The sequence below is a fragment of the Mandrillus leucophaeus genome, unplaced genomic scaffold (genome assembly GCF_000951045.1).
Source record: "Mandrillus leucophaeus isolate KB7577 unplaced genomic scaffold, Mleu.le_1.0 Scaffold354, whole genome shotgun sequence".
Lineage (NCBI taxonomy): Eukaryota > Metazoa > Chordata > Mammalia > Primates > Cercopithecidae > Mandrillus > Mandrillus leucophaeus.
The window spans coordinates 932,827-951,685 of NW_012103743.1; the positions used below are offsets into that span (position 1 = coordinate 932,827).

At 53.5% G+C, this 18,859-nt stretch overlaps 1 protein-coding gene across 1 annotated transcript in view; it reads right to left on the minus strand.

Moving 5' to 3' along the window:
• The window catches only part of DAB2IP (DAB2 interacting protein), a 226,937-nt gene that overhangs the window by 88,375 nt on the left and 119,703 nt on the right, over positions 1 to 18,859 (minus strand). The gene's annotated exons all lie outside the window — the stretch shown is intronic.

Genomic DNA, 18,859 nt, shown 5'->3' on the forward strand with positions numbered 1-18,859 from the left:
GGAGACCCCCGGGGAACGCCAGGGCCGGCCGCCCCACTCACCTCCCCGCCGCCTCCAAGCTCGTCCTCCCTGAGCGAGGTCACACCCCCCACCACCCACCAGGAGGAATCCACGCCTCCTACCCCGTCGGGGATTGACAAAGCACCTTCCTCCGCTGCGAGGTCGCTGCTCTCAGCCCCCGGTGGTACCGATGAAAGCGGGCGCGTGGTCGGCTGAGGCGCCGGCTGGCCTGCGCCTGGCAGTGCCCTGGCCACCTAGACCCCGATCCCGGGCGACATTCCCTCCCAGAGCGGCAGTCGCTTGATGTCAGTGTGGGGCCCCTGCCCGGAACGTTGTATGTACCCCAGCAAGGACAACCATCTTGGGGAAAGGATCCTTAGCGCCCAGCTCAGGGAGGGGCCCGATGAGCTGAAGGGTTTGCTGAGTATCCCCATTAAAAGCTTCAAGATTTGGGGAACCTTATTCAGGCCATTTATCCACCTACCAGGTTGCACTGACTGAGAACAGAGCTTAATCCCCCACCTCCCCCATCCCAAGAGCTCCTGGTCTGATGGAAGAGACAGAGTAGACAGGCGTTCAATACACACAGGTCGAACTAATCTTCCCTTTACAGGTGACGGGAGAGATGTGGGGGCCCCAGGGGACACAGCCTGGGTCCTGCCAGGCTTGGAACCTACAGGAAGCTTGAGGGAGAGGAAAACTGGAGGAGGGGGAGCCCTCTAAGGAGGGGGGGTTCTGGGGGCCACCCACCTCAGTCTCAACTCCAGGTTGCAAGTGGGATATTAATTTAATTTGAGGTTAATGTATATAATCCAAATACCACATTCCATCCATCCCAAAATAAAGTGTCAGTTTGGCAGCCCTCTCTGTGTCCAAGAGGAGCAGTGGATGTTTGCCACAGGCCCTGGGCTGCATCTGTCCATCTTCAACATGAGAAGGTCAAACATGTGCTGTACAAGTCATCTCATGTCACCCGCACGGACAGAAAATGACGGAAAAACATTCTCTGCAAATGAAGAGGCTTGCTCAGACAGGTAAAATGACTCATCCAAGGACACCCGGCTTCCGGGCCTGGCTAATTCGAGAGCTTTCAAGATTTCCCTTTTCCTATCTTTCTCCCTCTGCCTTTTCCTTCTTCCTCAGCCTTTCGTATCCACAGGAGAACTACCCCTGTGGCCACCTGTTGGGATTCTGCATGTCCTTAAAGGCCCAGCTGAAATACTACCTCACCAGAAGGCCATCCCAGGCAGTGGAGTCCAAATGCCCCTCACCTCTGCAGCCTGGAATTATCGATCAGGGTATTCTAATCAGCTACCACAAATATCTCTTAGGTATTAGGGGCTGCAGGAGGGATCCTTCTCCAGAGGCATGACCCAGAGACAAGGCAAGGCTTAATGAAGAGGGACTGCAAATGGTGGCAGGTCAGGGGAGCACTAGGCTCTCTGGGACACACGGCATGGAGGCAGAGGACTGCACCTCTGCGTGAGCTCTGAGCTCTCCCAACCTCCACCTCTTGCCAGGTATAGGGGAGGGGGCTGCACCTGGTTAATTTGGATGGGTTCTCTTCTCCCAGGGGTTGTGGTCAAGCAAGTTATACCAATGGGCTTGTACTTTTTCTTGGTTTTTATTTTCTACACTGATGAAAATTTCATAGTTTTTGCAATCTTGAGGTACGAAGAACAAAGAAGCATGTTTCACAATTTATGTAGCTCATTCTAGAGCAATATTGATGGCTTTATCCTATTTCTGAGTTTAAAAAAAAAAGTTTTCCCCCCTCTAGGAGGTTTGATGCACATGTGCTACTTCCTCTTCCCCATTCCACCCCCTGTGACTCTACTTAATGTTCCTCTGACAAGCAGCCTCCTCCTTAAAGCCTACTCAGAATGGTACCTCCCCCACCCAAACTGACAATGACCTTGGGGACTCCTAATACCCTGTCATATTCACTCTTTCACCTTAATGAGAGCCATTATGTGCTAGACACAGTAGCAAAGACAGCCATGAACATTATGGAGTGAGCAGTGTATGGATATTCAAGAGGTCAGGGAGCTCAGATCATGAGAAAAGAGATTCTTCCAGGGAACAGAGAGTGTTCCCATTGACCCACCCACCCATCATATCACACATCCACCTAGAGACCTGTGTCCCTCAGATAACTCAGCTCAGGACCCTGCGTATGACAGGCTTAACAAATACTCATCATCTTGGAAAGCCACTACCAAAAGGGGACTCAGATGCAAAGGCTGCATTACAGGGTGACTGGGGACCAGAGTAGGGAAGGGACTTCCCCAAGGTCACAAAGCAAGGTTAATCAAGGACCATGGACTCCAGTCCTCTGCTCTGCCCAGCCAGACAGCTTGTTGCTCTCCTTCATGGGGGTGGAGGGCCAAGGGCGTCCTCTCCCTCATCGCCAGATGAAGGGAGGCAAACCTTTTCTGCTGTCCCTTCAGAGGCAGCTCCTGGGACTTGATCTCTGGAGGCAGCTACAGCCCCGAACTTGGGAAGAGGGATTGACTGGTCTTCAGGTCAGAAACTCTTATTCTAGACTCAAGACAACCTTTAATTGAGGGACAGTTGGCAAATCATTCAGTCAAACAGGGTTCTTGATACCCACTTTCTGGGACCGCAGTGGAGCCCGGTGACAGCCCAGTGGCTAAGAACCAAGTCAAACCCAGCTCCACACACCCCTCACTGCAAAAGAAGACAGTTAAGGCCCCTTGCCTCTCTGTGAAATGGATGGGGGCCTGCAGTGAGGATTAAACTGGCAGATAAAAGCTGATAAAGCTGCCAGGCACAGTGGCTCACGCCTGTAATCCCAGCACTTTGGGAGGCAGAGGCAGGTAGATCACCTGAGGTCAGGAGTTCAAGACCAGCCTGGCCAAAATGGCAAAACCCCATCTCTACTAAAAATACAAAAATTTGCCAGGTGTGGTGGCACGAGCGTGTATCCCAGCTACTCGGGAGGCTGAGGCAGAAGAATCGCGTGAACCCGGGAGGTGGAGGTTGTAGTGAGCCAAGATTGCGTCACTGCACTTCAGCCTGGGCGACAAAACAAGATTCCATCTCGGGAAAAAAAAAAAAAAAACTGATAAAGCTGTAGGCTCAGAGTGTAGCAGACAGTAAGTGCTCAACAAAAGCTACATGGAATTCTCATATACATGTACAGGACTGTTAAAACACTCCATTTGTAGTGACATGTATTGGGCCTAGCTCATCTGCAAGGATTATAGGTGGTCCCCATGATCGCTCCCTTGCCCACTGACAGACTCTGACCCCCTAGCCACACCCGCTAAGGCCTGGCTGTATCCCACTTCTCCTGCAGATGGCCCTGGACCACAGGAGCCCATCCTTGCTGACCATTCTCACTGGACAGCTCTAGCCCTCTCACATCGCTTGGCCTCAAATCTTCATTCAGACAAGCTGTGGGCCGATGACTGGCCCTCTCTGAGCCTCAGTGTCCCTATGTGTAAAATCAATTGATGATGATACCTACTTTATGGGACCCTGGGAAGGATGAAATGAAGTACGATGTCGCCAGAAAGACAGTAACTATTAAGCAACTACACACAGTAGTAGGTTTATTGACACCAATACTGATGTTGGCTGAGCACCACCACCTCTTTTTGCCCCAATGGGTAAATGACCACTAAGGGTGGGAGTCTGTCTGGGCTTTCCAGACAGGAGCCTGCGGGCTGTCCAGCAGGGGGGATGGAGACATGAATGAACATGCTTGCAAAATGATTCTGGAGTCACAGAATGTCCTCCAGTTTGGTAGTTTTGAACTCTTTTAAACAATAACTTTTTTTTGTTTTCCTAAAGCAACCTCACAGAGATTCCCGATGTCCAAAGTGCACGGGCGGGCAGGGCTGCTCAGGTGGAGGCCTCAGCTTTCATTCACTAGAGCAAGGACTGATGTCTAAAGCTCAGCAAGCAGCCTACACAGTCCGCGGGGACCTGAGGCTCCCTCCCCAGATGCGGCACTCTGCCTCTATTAAGGCAACCCATGTCCCCGTCTACTTGTCAGGCAGTTGTGCCATGGCGCTGAGGTCAACTAAGGCCTCAGGGCTTTTGCACAAGGCTGCTGCCTGGTGCCACCTCCCCAGCTCATTCCCTGATGGCTGGGCGTGGATAGCTATGTAGCCCTCACCCCTCTCTGTGGATGGCCCACTGCCCATCTGGACATCCTTCCTATGCCAGCTGATCCTTTAGGCCCTAGGCTTCCATCATATCATCATATGACCAAAGCACAGGGCAGTTTGAGTGGGGGTCAGAGGCCTGGGGGTCTCTGGCTGGAAGGACCCAAGTTCTTAAGCCACTCTCCTACCCCAGTTCCTGCCACTTCACCACCATCCTGACATCTGGCCCACAACCCTGTTCCTTCTCCAGAAGGTCCTGAACGACTTTTTCAAAGCCCTTTCAGAATTCAAGATACGTGATTTCTTCATTTACTCATTTCAATGAATTCCACGTGATGATGATGATATATTACCAGCAATCAAGCTTCTGTTCTGACGAGTCACTCCCACCCTAGGAGAGGACGCCTAGGAGCTCCCAACGCCTCTTATCAGGAATCCCTGGGAGAATAAGGGCTTCAGAATTCAGGATGTTTTGGATTTCCAGGTGGGGAAATGGAAGCTCAGAGAAGTTAAGTCACCTGCTGAAAGTGGCAGAGCTGGGACTATAACCAAGAGAGTTCTGGCCCCTGGGATGGGCAGCGTGGGGACTCCTCCATATAGGGAAACAGAATGGACAGCTCTGATCATCCTCCCCACACTCAGCCCCAGGCACTGTACTAGGCCTCAGGGACCAAAGCCAAGGTGAGAGGGAAGAAAGGGAGGCCCGCTCACTCCCTGAGTGCAGAGCTGTCACACAGGAGCTCCCAGTGAATACCTGGAGGCTCACCACCCCCAGGGAGGAGAACCTTGCCCAGTGCTGTCCTTGTCTGTGCCTCACTCCCAGCCGAGGAGGCAGTCCCTAGGGAACCAGGGATCTGCATTTCAGCGCCGTCACCTAGACACCCGGGAGCCCAGGCCTGGCTCCTCCCATAGCTGTTTCTAAGGCCCATCCCCAAAGAGAGAGCCTTGGAGAAGGGAGACTATTTTGACAGGCATGTCTCTCAGTATCTTTCTGGGGCTTTGCCCGAATGCCAAAAGCACATCTAAATAAACAGGAAGGGGAGAAGATCCCATCCAGATCCTGCCACCTCTCTCAGCTCCAGGAGGGGAGAAATGCTGAGCGCACGGGCTGGCGGGCTGACCCGACACTGCAACAGGCTGGTGGGGGCACTAGAAAAGGGCTGGGGTGGTGGGGGTCCTGCTTCCAGAGTCACAGGGTGAGAGCCAGGAGGGCCCACAGAGGGCAGCCAGGCTGGTGATACTGAGGAGAAATCTGAGGCCCAGAGGGCAGTGGGACCTGCCCAGCATCACCAGTCGGGGCCATTAGAACCTGGGTCCCCTGCTCCTTGCCCAGTGCTCTTTGTATCTTCAGCATCCACGCTTCAAGAACCTCACAGGCTGCCCTCACTTCCTCTTTCTGGGCCACAGTCTTCCCATCTGCAACACGAGGGGCTGGACTGGGTGATCACCAAGCTCCTTTCCAGTGCTGATATTTGATGATCCTATAAAGTCAGAGCAGCTGCCAGGGCCAGGCTGCCTGGCCGGCCCCAGGCTTGGCACCAACGGCATCAGGGAATTCTCTGGCTTTGCCCGAATCCTTCAGATGTGCCATTCCTCCTGCCCTCCCCTTCCCTGTTCCTGGGTCTCTACCCTCGGCAGGCTGCCCAGCTTCTCTGGCCTCCTCCCCTCAAGGGTATGCACCATCAAAGAGGGTCCCAGCTGGAGAATGACTCACTAATGGTGGAATGTCAGACACTGTGACAGGCAAAAGATGGGAGGCATCTTAAACTGGGATTAGGTTAGTGCCTTCCTGGTGGCCACCTACTCACAGGCCACCCTATGCCCACAGAATCCTCCACAATCTCATACCAGTGAGATCGCCACATATTCCGCCTAGAGAAGGTAGCCAGACTACTTAAGTCATACAAAGGAAACCAATTCATAGGCCCTGAGAGCCTTCAGGGAAGCCCCAGGAAGGGGCTGGACCCTGACACTCCAGGGTCAGTGTTGTGTTAAAATACTGCCTGGAAAAACACACTTAAACATGTTCACTTAGAGAAATATACAGGGCCAGAAACATACACAAGTGCTAGGACAGGCATGCATACAAATACACACAAGAAAGGCATCCCACAAAGAAATGCATGTGTAAGCATACAAGTACCCCGGTACCACTACACATACAGACACACACAAACACAAACACATTGATCAGCACACACACGAATACACGCATACACAGCCATGAAACCTACAAGCCAAAATACAAATACACTGAAACAAGCCCATAAATATACACATGTACTCAGCTTTCATCAGGCACCCGCAGAATTGTGCAGACACACAAACTAAACACACTGGCCCACATGTGCTCAAATTCACAACCAGGAAAGGAAGGGCAAGTGGCCCAGGAAGCTCCAGAGTTGGGAGCCCAGATCTCAGGACCAAGGCAAGAAAACAGCTCTTAATGGCTTCCAAGATAACCCCCTCTGCTTTTCTCGCAGGGCTTCACTTTCTGGCAGTCTTTGAGGACAACTTGTTTGCTCCTCTCACACTCAGAAAGCTTGTCTTTACAGCTCCCTGAACATGTGGCTTTTGCAGTTCTGTTCCCTGGCAAGAGCTGAAGGTCCCTGCCCTAAACATTTCTCCTTCTGCCCATTAGCACAGCTAAAATTCCACCGTTTGACACACCTCTTTAGGTCCTAAGGGTAATTCAATCTCTAGGAATCCCCAGGTAAAATGTAAATAATTTTCATACTTCCCCTGGAAGAGGGTGAGAGCAGGGGATTCCACCACTTAATGGCTATGGGGCTTTGGGCTCATGACTTAACCTTCTATGCCTGTGTCCTCTTCTGTAAAATGAGGACAAAGTGGTTGTGGAGATGCAATGAGATCATGCATGGAAGAAACTTAGCCCATTTCCCTGCATACAATAAATACGAACTGCTGGCATTGCTGTCACGATCACTTTCATTTATCACTTCCTTTGACCACCAGAGACCAGCCCAGCCATTAGCCAGAAGGGCCTGGGCTGTTCCTCCTGCCTGGGAAGGAAGACCCTCCACACCCTTAAGGTACCTCCTCAGTCTTTCCCTTAGAGGCGTCCCCCGATGTCCCCACCCTAGGCCAGGTCTCCCTGTAGACTTACCACAGTTGTAATTATAAGTGTGTTTATTTAGTGCCTCCCCACCCATACTGGACTGTACAGCCTCCAGAGCAGAGGTCATGGCAACCTGGGTCTCCAGTGCTGGACACCTGGCAGCTATTCTCTCAATATTTCCTGAATGAATTCACAAATATTTAATGATATAAAAGGAAACAGAGAAAGTGCTCTGCGGGGCTTTTTGAAAGGATTTCACTTGGAAGCAATCAGGGCAGACTTGCTAGAGGAGGCAGCTTTTGACAGCATTTTGGAAACACTGAAGGTGGGACAGCAGGAGGGCTTGCGGAGATTAGCTGGGACAGGATAGCCACATACAGGCATTCCAGGCAGACTCACAGCATAAACAGAGGTGTAGAGGTAGGACAGTGGGGAGTCTGGCTGTCCAGGGAGGCCCCTAGAGTTATCACAGGTCCCTCCAGCCTCCCAGTTACACACCACCACCTGAGCCTGGGCTTATAGTCCCCTCCCCAGTGCAGAGGACACCCAAGTAAAGGGGAACCCTAAGGAACACTGAGAGTCTAGTGGAGGAAAAAGAGGGGAGCCCAGATTTGAAGAGGGTGAAGGTGAAGTTGGGAGGGGAGCTGAGGATGTCGGCAGGGCCCTCCTGGTATCTGCCAGTGCCCAGGATTGGGCAGGCATCAGTGAACAGAAACCAGTTACGCATTTCCAAGATCTCAGCTTGGGATGTGACAACCCAGAGCAGCCAGGGAGTGACTCATTGTCCCATAAATCCTCCAGCTGGCACCTGCCTTAGCATAATAAGCCTGTCCCAGAGGTCTGGATGGCTACAAACACCTCATCACCTCTTTAAGCTCTCAGTCAGCCCTGGCCGTGGGATGGGGTGGGGAGTTGGACACCCAGGGCCACGTGGCTGCAAGGAAGCCAATTCCACCAGGCGGTTACACCCCTGCAGCAGGGTCTATACTTTCTCCGCCTGCCCCCACGCCTTATCACTGAGGTCCCAGCCAGTCCTCCCGGGGCCACTTGCTGACTTTAGTGCTCATTCCCCAGCAAAACTCCCCTATCCTGTGCTCTGTGCACTGCATGAGTGGCAAGAAAACCACATTTGGAGTCTACAACTCTGGGGTCAAAACCCAGCTCTGCTATTAATACTAATGAAGGCTCTTCCAACATGCTGCTGAGAATTAGTCAGATGTATTTAGTAAGCCCTGACTAAGCTTCAGGCACTGTATTAGAGCTTCCCATGACTTCTCTTGTTTAATTCTCACAACCTAGTGTGCAGATGGGAGAACAGAAGTTCAGAAAGGGCAACTAATTTGCACAGCACCGCACAGCCAGGAAGCAGCAGAGCTGGGTTCAACACAGACAGGCTGCTCCAGAGCTAAAGCTCTCATGTAATCCCATTTTCGGACTGAGGCGCTGAGCCAGCACCTAAGCCGCTCTGTGACTCAGTTTCCCTGCTGTACAATGCAGGGATTAGTCTAGCTGATCTCTAAATTCTTTCCAGCTTGGGTGTGCCTCCCTGGTGACCCATTTGCAGGAGACAACACACGAGGGAGAATCTTCTGGGGACAAAGGGGCACTAATGGTGGGACTTACAGACTTGCGCTGGGCCACAGGGAGCTTCAGTTGGGTAGGATCCCCCTGCACTTCCAGGCACCCAGCTGGCCTGGGTGGCCCCAGGGCAGCAAGGCAGGAAAGAGGTGCTATCTTGTTTCTCTCCCTGGACCAAGAACTACCAAGGAAACAACAGGACCCCAGGGAGCTCCAGGCCTGAGGACCAGTAACCACTAGTGGGAGGGAGGGGCGGGGGAAACTCCATAAATCCACCCGAGTAAGCAGTGCTCTTAAAAGCCCTTTTCACTACAGAATACAAAATGCACCGTTTTGGGAGAGGATTTTATAGGCTATATCTCCTCCTGGGTGATTTACCGTCTGCAGGCCAAGGTTCACCTGGGAGTCCTGGCCTCAGAAGGCCCTTGGGTATGGGATAGAGTATGGGGTGGAGTCAAGGTCAGTTTCTTTTTTTCTTTAAAGGTCAGTTACTTTTTTTTTGGACAGAGTTTCACTCTGCCACCCAGGCTGCAGTGCACTGGTGTGATCTCGGCTCGCTGCAACCTCCAGCCTCCCGGGTTCAAGCTATTCTCCTGCCTCAGCCTCCATAGTAGCTGGGGTTACAGGCATGCACCACCACGCCTGGCTAATTTTTTGTGTTTTTAATAGAGATGTGGTTTCACCATGTTGACCATGCTGGTCTAGAACTCCTGACTTCAGGTGATCCACCCACCTCAACCTCCCAAAGTGCTGGGATTACAGGCATGAGCCACCACACCCGGCACTTTTCAAGGCAAGGGCTGGTATCCTTGCTGGCCTCTGGTGGCCTGGGTCACTTGTCTTGACCTGTCCTCCCATGGCAGGGGGCCACTCTGACCTCAGACACACAGTGCAGGGGCTGGCAGAAGTGGAGAGATCACTGCTCACCTTCCCTGCTCGCCCTGCAATTACTCCATTTAATTCGTTTACTCCCTGTCTCTTTCTGTCTCGTGCAGCTTCATTCCACAAGCCCCTCATGAATCTGCCACGGGTGAGTCCTTGCTCCAGTGCTGGGAGTTCAGACAAATCAGAAACAGTCCCTGTCCTTGAGAAAGTGACCACCGTCTGGTGGGAGAGACAGAAGTGACGGATCATGAAGTCACAGAGTCTGTAAGGGAGCGTGGACAGGTGGGGTGTTCTGCAGCCTGGACACAGCCCTCGATGGCACTGGTGAGCTCTGGAGACAGAGAAATGGGGAGGAATTCTGGGTAGAAGGACCTGCCCACACAAAGGCATGGAAGCTGGGACAGCCTGGGGGACTTGAAGGCCAGGCTGGGGAGCTGGATCCCCCACCCTGCTGGGAGCCATCTAAGGTGCTGGAGCAGGGGAGTAACAAGCTCAGCTCATTTTAGACGTTCTTTAAGCAATTCCACAGGAGAAGTTACTCATCTCGATGCAGAGCCTTGTGTTGGAAACAGATGTCACTACTGCCACCTCCACAGAGGGCCTCCTGGCTTTGGAAACAATTCCCGCCCGACAACTCAGATATAATTATGTCTGCAATCCCACCAAAATGCCACTTGATAGTTTCATTTTCGTAGCATGAGGAGGTGGGGAAATGAAGGCATCTGAGCCTGGCCCCCGACATGCAGCCCACCCCACCACCTCCCAGGAGAGGGGAGGACCTGCGGGGCGACAGAGCAAGATGGCAAGAGGAGAACAGTTCTCTCCTATCCCAGGGGTGTCTGACTCCTGGGGCCAGGCCTGCTCAAAGCAGGGGCAGGACAAGATAAGGCAGAGAGATGGGGAGGCCTGGGTCCAAATCTCAGCTCTGTCCCTGCAAGCTGTGTGGCCCAGGACAATGCACCTCCCCTCTCTGGGCTTCAACATCCTCAACTGTAAGATGGAGAGAAAAACAGCACTGGCTAGCAAAGACTGGGCTGCGTGCTGTGGGCCGGGTGCTGTGAGAACTTCAAGATCCAGGCCCGTGAGCGGAGCCACCCTAGCTAGCTCTTCACTCCCCATCTGCCTTGATTTTGTCACCTTCTGAGAGTGAGATTTGTGTTATCTGAGCCTCGGGTTGTAAGGATTAAATGAGATAATACTTAGAAAGTGCTCAGCACAGGGCCTGACCCAGAGTACTGTGCAGAACAGGATTCAAAATCCCCCATCGTAAAGATAGCAGAGGTGGTAGAGCTGGGATTCGAACTCAGGCCAATGGGACTTGGAGTGCAAGCTCTGACCACCACCACGCCTCTCCCACAATGCCTGCCTTACCTCCTCTCAAAGCAGTGGTAGGTGGAACAGGTGCCTATAACCCATCAAAGGGTGGCAGTGACTGGTGTCTGTCGGTCCCAGCCTGGTGACCAGTGCAGCAGCCCTGCCTGACAGATCACATACTGGTCCACCTCACCCTGTGCCCTTCCTCTTGGTGGACAGCTGTCTCGGCCCCAGACCTTGTTCCATCCAGTGTCCCTGACCAGGGTCCCCTTTCAGAACCCCTGGCTTTCTGATCAACCCAGGCCCAGCTGGCACAGCCAGTCATGCCAGGCCCGGTCACTGACAGGTGCTCCCAGATCTAAGCTGCTCCCAGACCCCAGCAGTGGGCTCTACAGTTTGTTTAGCACAGTGGGCTGCCTCCCTGTGGCCCTGGACACACAAACCCCTGGGAGTTCAACACTCACTGGGAGGAGCCACCCAGAAGTCCACTTGCTACCCTCTGCTGCCCCCAACTGGCGGGAAACTGCCCTGCGCAGACACCTCCATCTCTATCTGAACTCACCACCTGACAACTTGGTCTCTGGTCCCCGAGGAGCCCCTCCAGCCCCTCTCCACCTTCTACTGCCAGGGCTGAGCCCTAGAAGTTCAGTCAGGGGTGATGCTGCTTTGGGGCCGTGATGGAGGGGTATGGAAGGGGGAGGGGTCTGCCCAGTTACCTGGGGCTCTGGAGGAAATGTGGGGTGGAAGGGCACCCCACACACAAGCAAGGGGAACAGGTGTGAACACTGGGGAATGTTCCCTTGTGCCAGGCACTGAGCCCGCACAGCCACCCTGTGGGGAGGGGTTCCTGCCCATTTACAGACAGGGAAAGAGAGTGGGGCAACTTGCCTGAGCCATCCCACAGAAGGGAGCAGTGGCCAAGATTTTAATCCCGCTCCATCCCTGGGTCTGGGGGACTATCCCTGGGAGAGGCCAGCACTGTACCCCCAGGACCCTGAGTGGGTGTGAAGAGAGGAAGAAAGGCCCCCACAAAGCATTCCACCTGCCAGTTACTGAACCTGGCAGGAATTGGGGTGGTGGCCTTTACACCTTAATGGGAACCAGTTCATCTGATTCTGTGCTGCCCAACAGGCTTAAGTGCAGGGCTGGGGAAATGAAGTTTGCAGGGATGGCCTACGGATGCATTTGGAAGACCCCAGGGCAGGAAGAGGAGGGGGTACTAAGGCTGGCTTGTTCCCTTCACTTCCATCCTTCCCACTCACACTGCCCAAGCCAAGCTGCCACTTGCCAAGGTAAGGCAGGAGATTCCAGGGATCCTTGAAATGGGCTCTTCCCTCTACTCCTGCACAAGGGCATTCTGAGCACAGATGTTTGGGGGTTGGAACAGGCTCCTGAGAACCTACTTAAGAAAAGCAATTTGCTTGTCCCCCCAACCCCATGCTGGATCCCCACCCAGTCTTGCTCTCTGCCCACTGAAGGAGCTCCAGACTCCCTAGCCTGTTCAAGTATGCTGCACTCCATGTCTGCTCTGGCCTACTCTGGCCCACCTCACCTCCCTTGATGAGGACCTCATACTCCTGTTAATATGGCCTTAGATCCCATCTGCTCTATTCACTGCCATGGATCTCTTGTCACTTCCATTCCAGCCACTTCCTCACATTTCAGTCCCCAAACTGCTCTCATTTCCTGCTGTCATTTGCCCATGCTGTTTCCCATGTCCTGGCCTTTGCCTGGAATGTCCTTTCCCCTTCACCTGCCTGGAAATTACTTCACCAAGTCCCGGCTGACCCTTCTGTATTTCTGCAGGTAGCAACTATGTTTTCATCCTCTTTGTGTCCTCAGTGACCGGCATAGGCCCTGACACATAATTGGTAGTGATGACAAATGTATTGCAAGAAAGAATAAAGAAAGGCAAAAGGAGAGAAGAAAGTAAGTTCGTTCACACCACGGCAAGACTCACAGACCAGAGCTGGGCTCCCACCCCTGCCACCCACCAGCTGTAGAACTGCTGAGGCCAGGCCCTTCTCCTCCCTGAGCCTGGGTTCCTCAACTGTAAAACGGAGCTAATGAAACCGCCTTCCTGTGTATTAATGGGGTGGGGAGACAGCCTCCCAACCCTACCAATACTGCAGCAGTCCCACCTCTGTCCCAGGCCTCAGTCTGGCCTGGTATTGGACTCAGGAGGCTCCAAGACCCCCTGTCCCTAGACTCCTGCCCTGAAGACCATCCCTGCCCCACCCTGGCCACCCTGGACAACTCCTGAGTCCCACTTTCCAACACTCCCTCTGCAGAAAAGGGGGACGCCCCCCGCGGAAGGCAGACACAGACCAAAATGACAGTAATACCTTTTGGGTTTGAATAGCTTAATACCAATCAGGCTCCATGAAGGTCAGGGATGGAGGGGGTGAGGGTGGAGGGGGTGGAGGGGGCAGGGTTTGCTCTCCCACCACCCCGCCCATCTGCTGAATACACGCCGGGTGCTGGGTCAGGAGACTGACTCACAGAGCGGAACTAAGTAAATTCCTCATAATTCAAGGAGAAAACTGGGGAGTCCATGGTGGGACCCCACCTAGGAGTCCAGCACTACCGCCCTGTTACAGCCAGGGCTGCATGGCTGACATCCCTCCGCTGGTTGATGGGCCACAAACATAAATATGTCCCAAGTGAATGACCATCTGAGATGGACCCGCAGCAGCCTGGGCCAGTGGAGGGAGCCCCAGCAAGTATCCTGGGCAAGCTGCTTTTCTGCAGGCCTCAGTTTCCCCATATACCCTGGGACAGATCTGGATCGTCTCATCTGTGAGCCTGGCTGGCTTTTCTGTTCCCCACCCCAACAGCCACTCGGAGCCTCCGTAGCTTGGAAGGGGCACAAATGGAGGGTAGCAAGGCCAACTCTGCAGGGAGCAGAGAATGCCCCCTCCTGGACCTTAAGTCATGCGTTCCTCCTTCAGGCAGCCCCCAGCCCAAACTTCAGGTGCCTCTGCAGTTGGGGCTGGGGCCTGGCAGCCAGGAGGGGGCAGTGTGCAGATGAGCAGGAGGGAGCTGTCGGGGGCTCCAAAGGCAGTTGGACCAAAGAACACCCATTCCCCCCAGGAAATGTGATAGGGGCTGGGAGAAGGGCTCAGCTCAGATGGGGTGGCTGATGTCCAGGTGCTGGGAAGAAAGGACGGGAAGGAGTAAGGGGTGAGGACCACTGGATGTGGGGGAGAAGGACAGAGACCTGGGCTCAACTCCAGGCCCTACCCTAGACATGCTGTGTGACCTCAGGAAAGGACCCTCCCTTCTATGATTCTCAGTCCCTCCTCTGTATAGGGAAGGGTTCAACCAGTTAATTTCCAACAGCCTTTCCATGGTGACATAGGCGGGAGGGTCACCCACTAGCTTGCATGTTTGTGTTCACATGCCTGTTTCTTGTGTTTGTGTGACAGAAAGATAGTTGAAACATGGCAAGGATGCGGGGAGGCTACAGGAGTGGGAAGAGGGGTGAGCAGCTGGGAAACCTGAGGTCCACAGCCCAGAGGTCTACTGCTACCTCCACTCACGGCCATCATCCACTGTGGTTCTTGTGTCCTGCAGGAGAAAGTCCAAAGGCTTTAGCTCACCCACCAAGGTCTCTCACTCTTCTCTCCAGGCCCTGAACCCATCCAGCACTCTAATCACACAGGGTCATTAGCTTGTTTCTATTCACTTCACTAACTGAAATACTCTTCTCCCTTGGTTCCTGATGAACTCCTATACACCCCTCAAAGCCCAGCCCCAAAAGTCCCTCCTCTAAGAATTCCCTGTCCTTCCTGGCCAGAGATAACTGCTCCTTCTTCTGTCACAGGGTGTGCACAACCAAGCACCCAATAAAAGTGAGTTGTTGAAAGAAACCAAAGACCTGCTCCTAGAAGCATCCGCAATCAACCCAATATTGAGTCTATCTGCAGTTTGTGCCAGCCCCCTGGGCCTTCCCCTCCCTGACACTTCTCCTTCTCCATCTCGCAAAAAATATCCCTGAGACCTAATTTCAGCTAAACCTTCAAACACGAGTCTCCACTTTCAACTTCCCGAGGAGGAATCAATTGGCTGTCAAGTTTCCCAGAGCCTCTGCCACCTCCCACACCCCGGGTCTGCCAGCCATCCTCAAGGTTGATGGGAGGGGTGGGGGCAGAGGAAGGAGGGAGGGAGGAAGGAGAGAGGGAGGAAGGACCCAGCCCGCAACAGGGAAGGTTGGGGCTGGGGAAGGGGTCAGGCTGAGGAGCTAGTGGGGAGACCAGGAAGAGTCATCAGTTCTTTGCCTCCCAAATCAAACCACAGCTCCTCTGCCATGGAGTGGCAGGGAGAGACAGAACAGCACACTGTTGCTGCTAAGGAGCCCAGGGCCTGGGGAAGCTGGGTGGGCACATGCAAAGCCCCTAGACCCAGCCTGACCATTGGTCTATGTGGATCCAGCGCCCCAGCATGCTGCCTGCCACCCTTCCCTCCTTCCCTTCCAGGAGATGCTACTGGCACAGAGCAGACAGATCTGGGTTTGAATCTCAGGAATCTGAGAGCTGATGGCCACAGACGCACAGGAAGCCTCTCTAGTCATCTACTCCCAGGCCCCTTCTCCCATCCTCATTCAAGGCCCCCTATAACCTGCAGAGCACATGCCAGCCTTATAGCACTGTGTGGTCCTGGAGAGTCACTCCCCTACCCTCCAACTCTCCCTAAAGGAGGGAGAGAGTTGTCACAGGTGGGCAGAAAAGTTCCATTCCTGGCCAAGCCACAAAGCTGGTATGAGGCTGTGCAGGGCCTGAAACCTGGGTCACGGAACTCTCTAGAGCCCATTATCTTAGCTACTGCACCAGAACATTTAAGCAACTATTTATGCCCAAACTGTACGCTACCTTACAAAGTCCATCCCCCACATTTCACAAAAGGGGAAACTGAGGCTCTCCCAGGGTCACAAGGTCTCCAAGAGCCATGGGCGGGACTAGCACTGAGCCTTCAATGTCCTACAGAGTGGCTGCAGGTCCTTGGCTGACTCACAAAATGAGGAGGCGTGGCATGTGAGGGTGTAAACAACCCAGGCTCCTGAACCGCTGTCAGCTGCGTGGTGACCTCTGACAAGCCCTTCCCAGGCCTCAGTTTCCATGGAGAAGGTGGACAGGATGAGCCTTGTAGACTTTACATACACCCTGACTCATTGATTCTCCCAAAGAAGCACCCCTGTAAGAAATGCTGACATCCCACCATCTGGGTTTGAAATGGCAGTGAAGGTGGCAGTTATTCCAGTACATCCTGTAGCATCTCCCCTGCCTCCCCTAGGCAAAACCATGTTTCCCGGGTTCCCTCGAGGGTCTACACAGAGCAAAAGTCAGCTGAGCACGTGAGGACGTAGCTTTTGGGAGCCTGTAAGTGAACAAGTGTGTGCTACGGGCTAGGGGAGGGAGGCGGGTGCTTCTGGCCCTGCACAGGGTCTGTGTGAGGGTCTGTCCCCAAGGCCCAGGCCAGGCTCACCTTTGACCTTCCCCCAAACACCTTGTCCTCTGCCTGTACTCCAACCCTCCTAGATCTTTACTGATGTTTTACAGCCAAAAATGGAAACGCGATTCAGATGGTAATGATGGATTTCATCCATGAAGCACCCACCATGGGTCAGACCTGGGCGACCACATTCACCAAGTCCACAGTCCAAGCAAAGTCTGTCATTCCACATTTTACTGTCAAGAACACGAGGCTGGGAGAGGCTGAGTGGCTACTGAGATCACATGGGTCATGGAAGAGCTGGGATTTGAACCCAGATACCCACCTCTGAGTTCTCCAGTCCCCCCGCCAGCTCCCAGCACCCAGCCCAGAAGAGAATCTCGAATCACACCCCTTAAAGACCAACGTGCCCAGAAAAGGACACAAAACATAAATGTCTGGCAGTCCTGACTCAGCAGCTGAGTGACACCAGCTAAAGAATTTCACCTCTGAACCTCAGTTTCCTCACCTGTGAAATGGGCACACTAATAGTGCCTCCCCTAGAGGGTTGCCATGAGAAGTGGGCAAAGTGACCACCTTGAACATGCTCTCCATACTGCAGACCCTAACAGGGCAGGTGGGACTGTGAGTTGAGTCCCAGGTAGCTCGAGGTTCCCCAGGCTGGCTCTAACTCTGACCCTGACTCTGACTGAAGGTGGTTTCTACCCTGAGAGACAGAGCAGAGACACCACTACAGAGAAAATACCAGTCCTAGCTGTCAACTGGAGCTGCAAATTATAACAACTTTAAGGTGTGATCATACCCCTATTAGAGCAACTCAGGAAAGGGAAACAGGTGGAAAAATGATGCTGATGGGGTTGTGGGAGGGTGTGGGGCAATGGATCCTCCTCCTAGCCTGAGGATGGGTGTGCTTCATGCCCTGGGGTCAGAGAGACCTGGGTTCGAATCTTGGTTCCGCCACTTTAGTAGCAGTTGGAGCTTGGGCAGCAAGTGACTTTCTCTCTCGGAACCTGTTTCCTCACCTGGGAAATGGGGTAACCAATGTTTCCGCTGTAGGTCTGTCTCCTGGATGAAGAGAGATCAGGTAGGCTGGGAGTGGTGGCTCACACCTGTAATCCCAGCACTTTGGGAGGCCAAGGTGGGAGGATCACCTGAGGTCAGGAGTTCGAGACCAGCCTGGCCAACACGGGGAAACCCCATCTCTACTAAAAAATACAAAAATAGATGGGTGTGGTGGCGTACTCCTGTAATCCCAGCTACTCGGGGGGCTGAGGTAGGAGAACAGCTTGAACCCGGGAGGCAGAGGTTGCAGCGAGCCAAGATCACACCACTGCACTCCAGCCTAGGCGACAGAGCAAGATTCTGTCTCAAAAAAAAACCAAAAACAAACAAACAAAAACAAAACAAAACAAAACAAACAGATCAGGGATGTAGGACAGTGAGCCCAGTGCCTGGCACACAGTAGGCACTTCATCAATGGAGGCAGCTACTATTACTAATTATTATTAGTCATCGTTCCCTAGGCCCCCCTTGAAGGCCCACCCTGCCTGCTGTGGCCCCAGGGATCCAGAGAGATCAGAACTTGGCCTTCGCTCCAGCTGATAGGAGTGGGGGTCACCCTGGCCCCAGCATCCAGGCGCTCCCTGCAGGCTAGAGACCAGCTTCCTGGGACCCCCTGGCCAAACCCAGGGCCACGACCCTGAATCCTCTCAGCGCAGGCTTCCTCCTCATTGCCCACAGGGTCAACCCCCAGCTGGGGACTCAGAATCACCTCCTGGGGGAAGTTTGTCAAAATGCAGATTGCCAGGCCCTGCCCTGGCCTAATGGACTGAAATCTTAAAGAAGGACAATAAGCTAGTTTTTAAGGCATTGTTATAACATATCGACAGTGGGGAGAATCAATGGCCCTGGGGAAAGCCCCATCCTTTTGGCCTGGTACTGGAGGTTCCATGTGACCTCCACTCAGCCAGGCTTCCCAGTCTCACCCACCCTGTCCTCCAGATCCCCTCAACTCCAGCTCCACCAAGCATTTCTGCATGCCACAAACACATCAGCCCTCGACCTTATGAGCTCACATTCTCATGCTGACATTAAGTACTAGGAAAGAGAAGAGCAGGCTGCTGTGATGGGGAAAACCAAGAGGGCTTCCTGGAGGTGTGTGGTCAGGAGCTGATATCTAAGCTGATGCCCAAGGGATGAGGAGCCAGCCTTATGGCAAGCAGAGGAAATTTCTAGGGTGCCTCCATACCTTTGCAACTGCTGTTCCCCCTCTCTGGAAGTCTCTCTCCCTCTCTGTCCTTGCCTAGCCATTTTCTATGGATCCTTCAAGATGCAGCTCAAAAGCCAGCTCCCGTGGGACCCCCTCGGGAATTGCCAGTCATTTCCAGCTCCCCTGGAGCCCCTATATGATGCTATC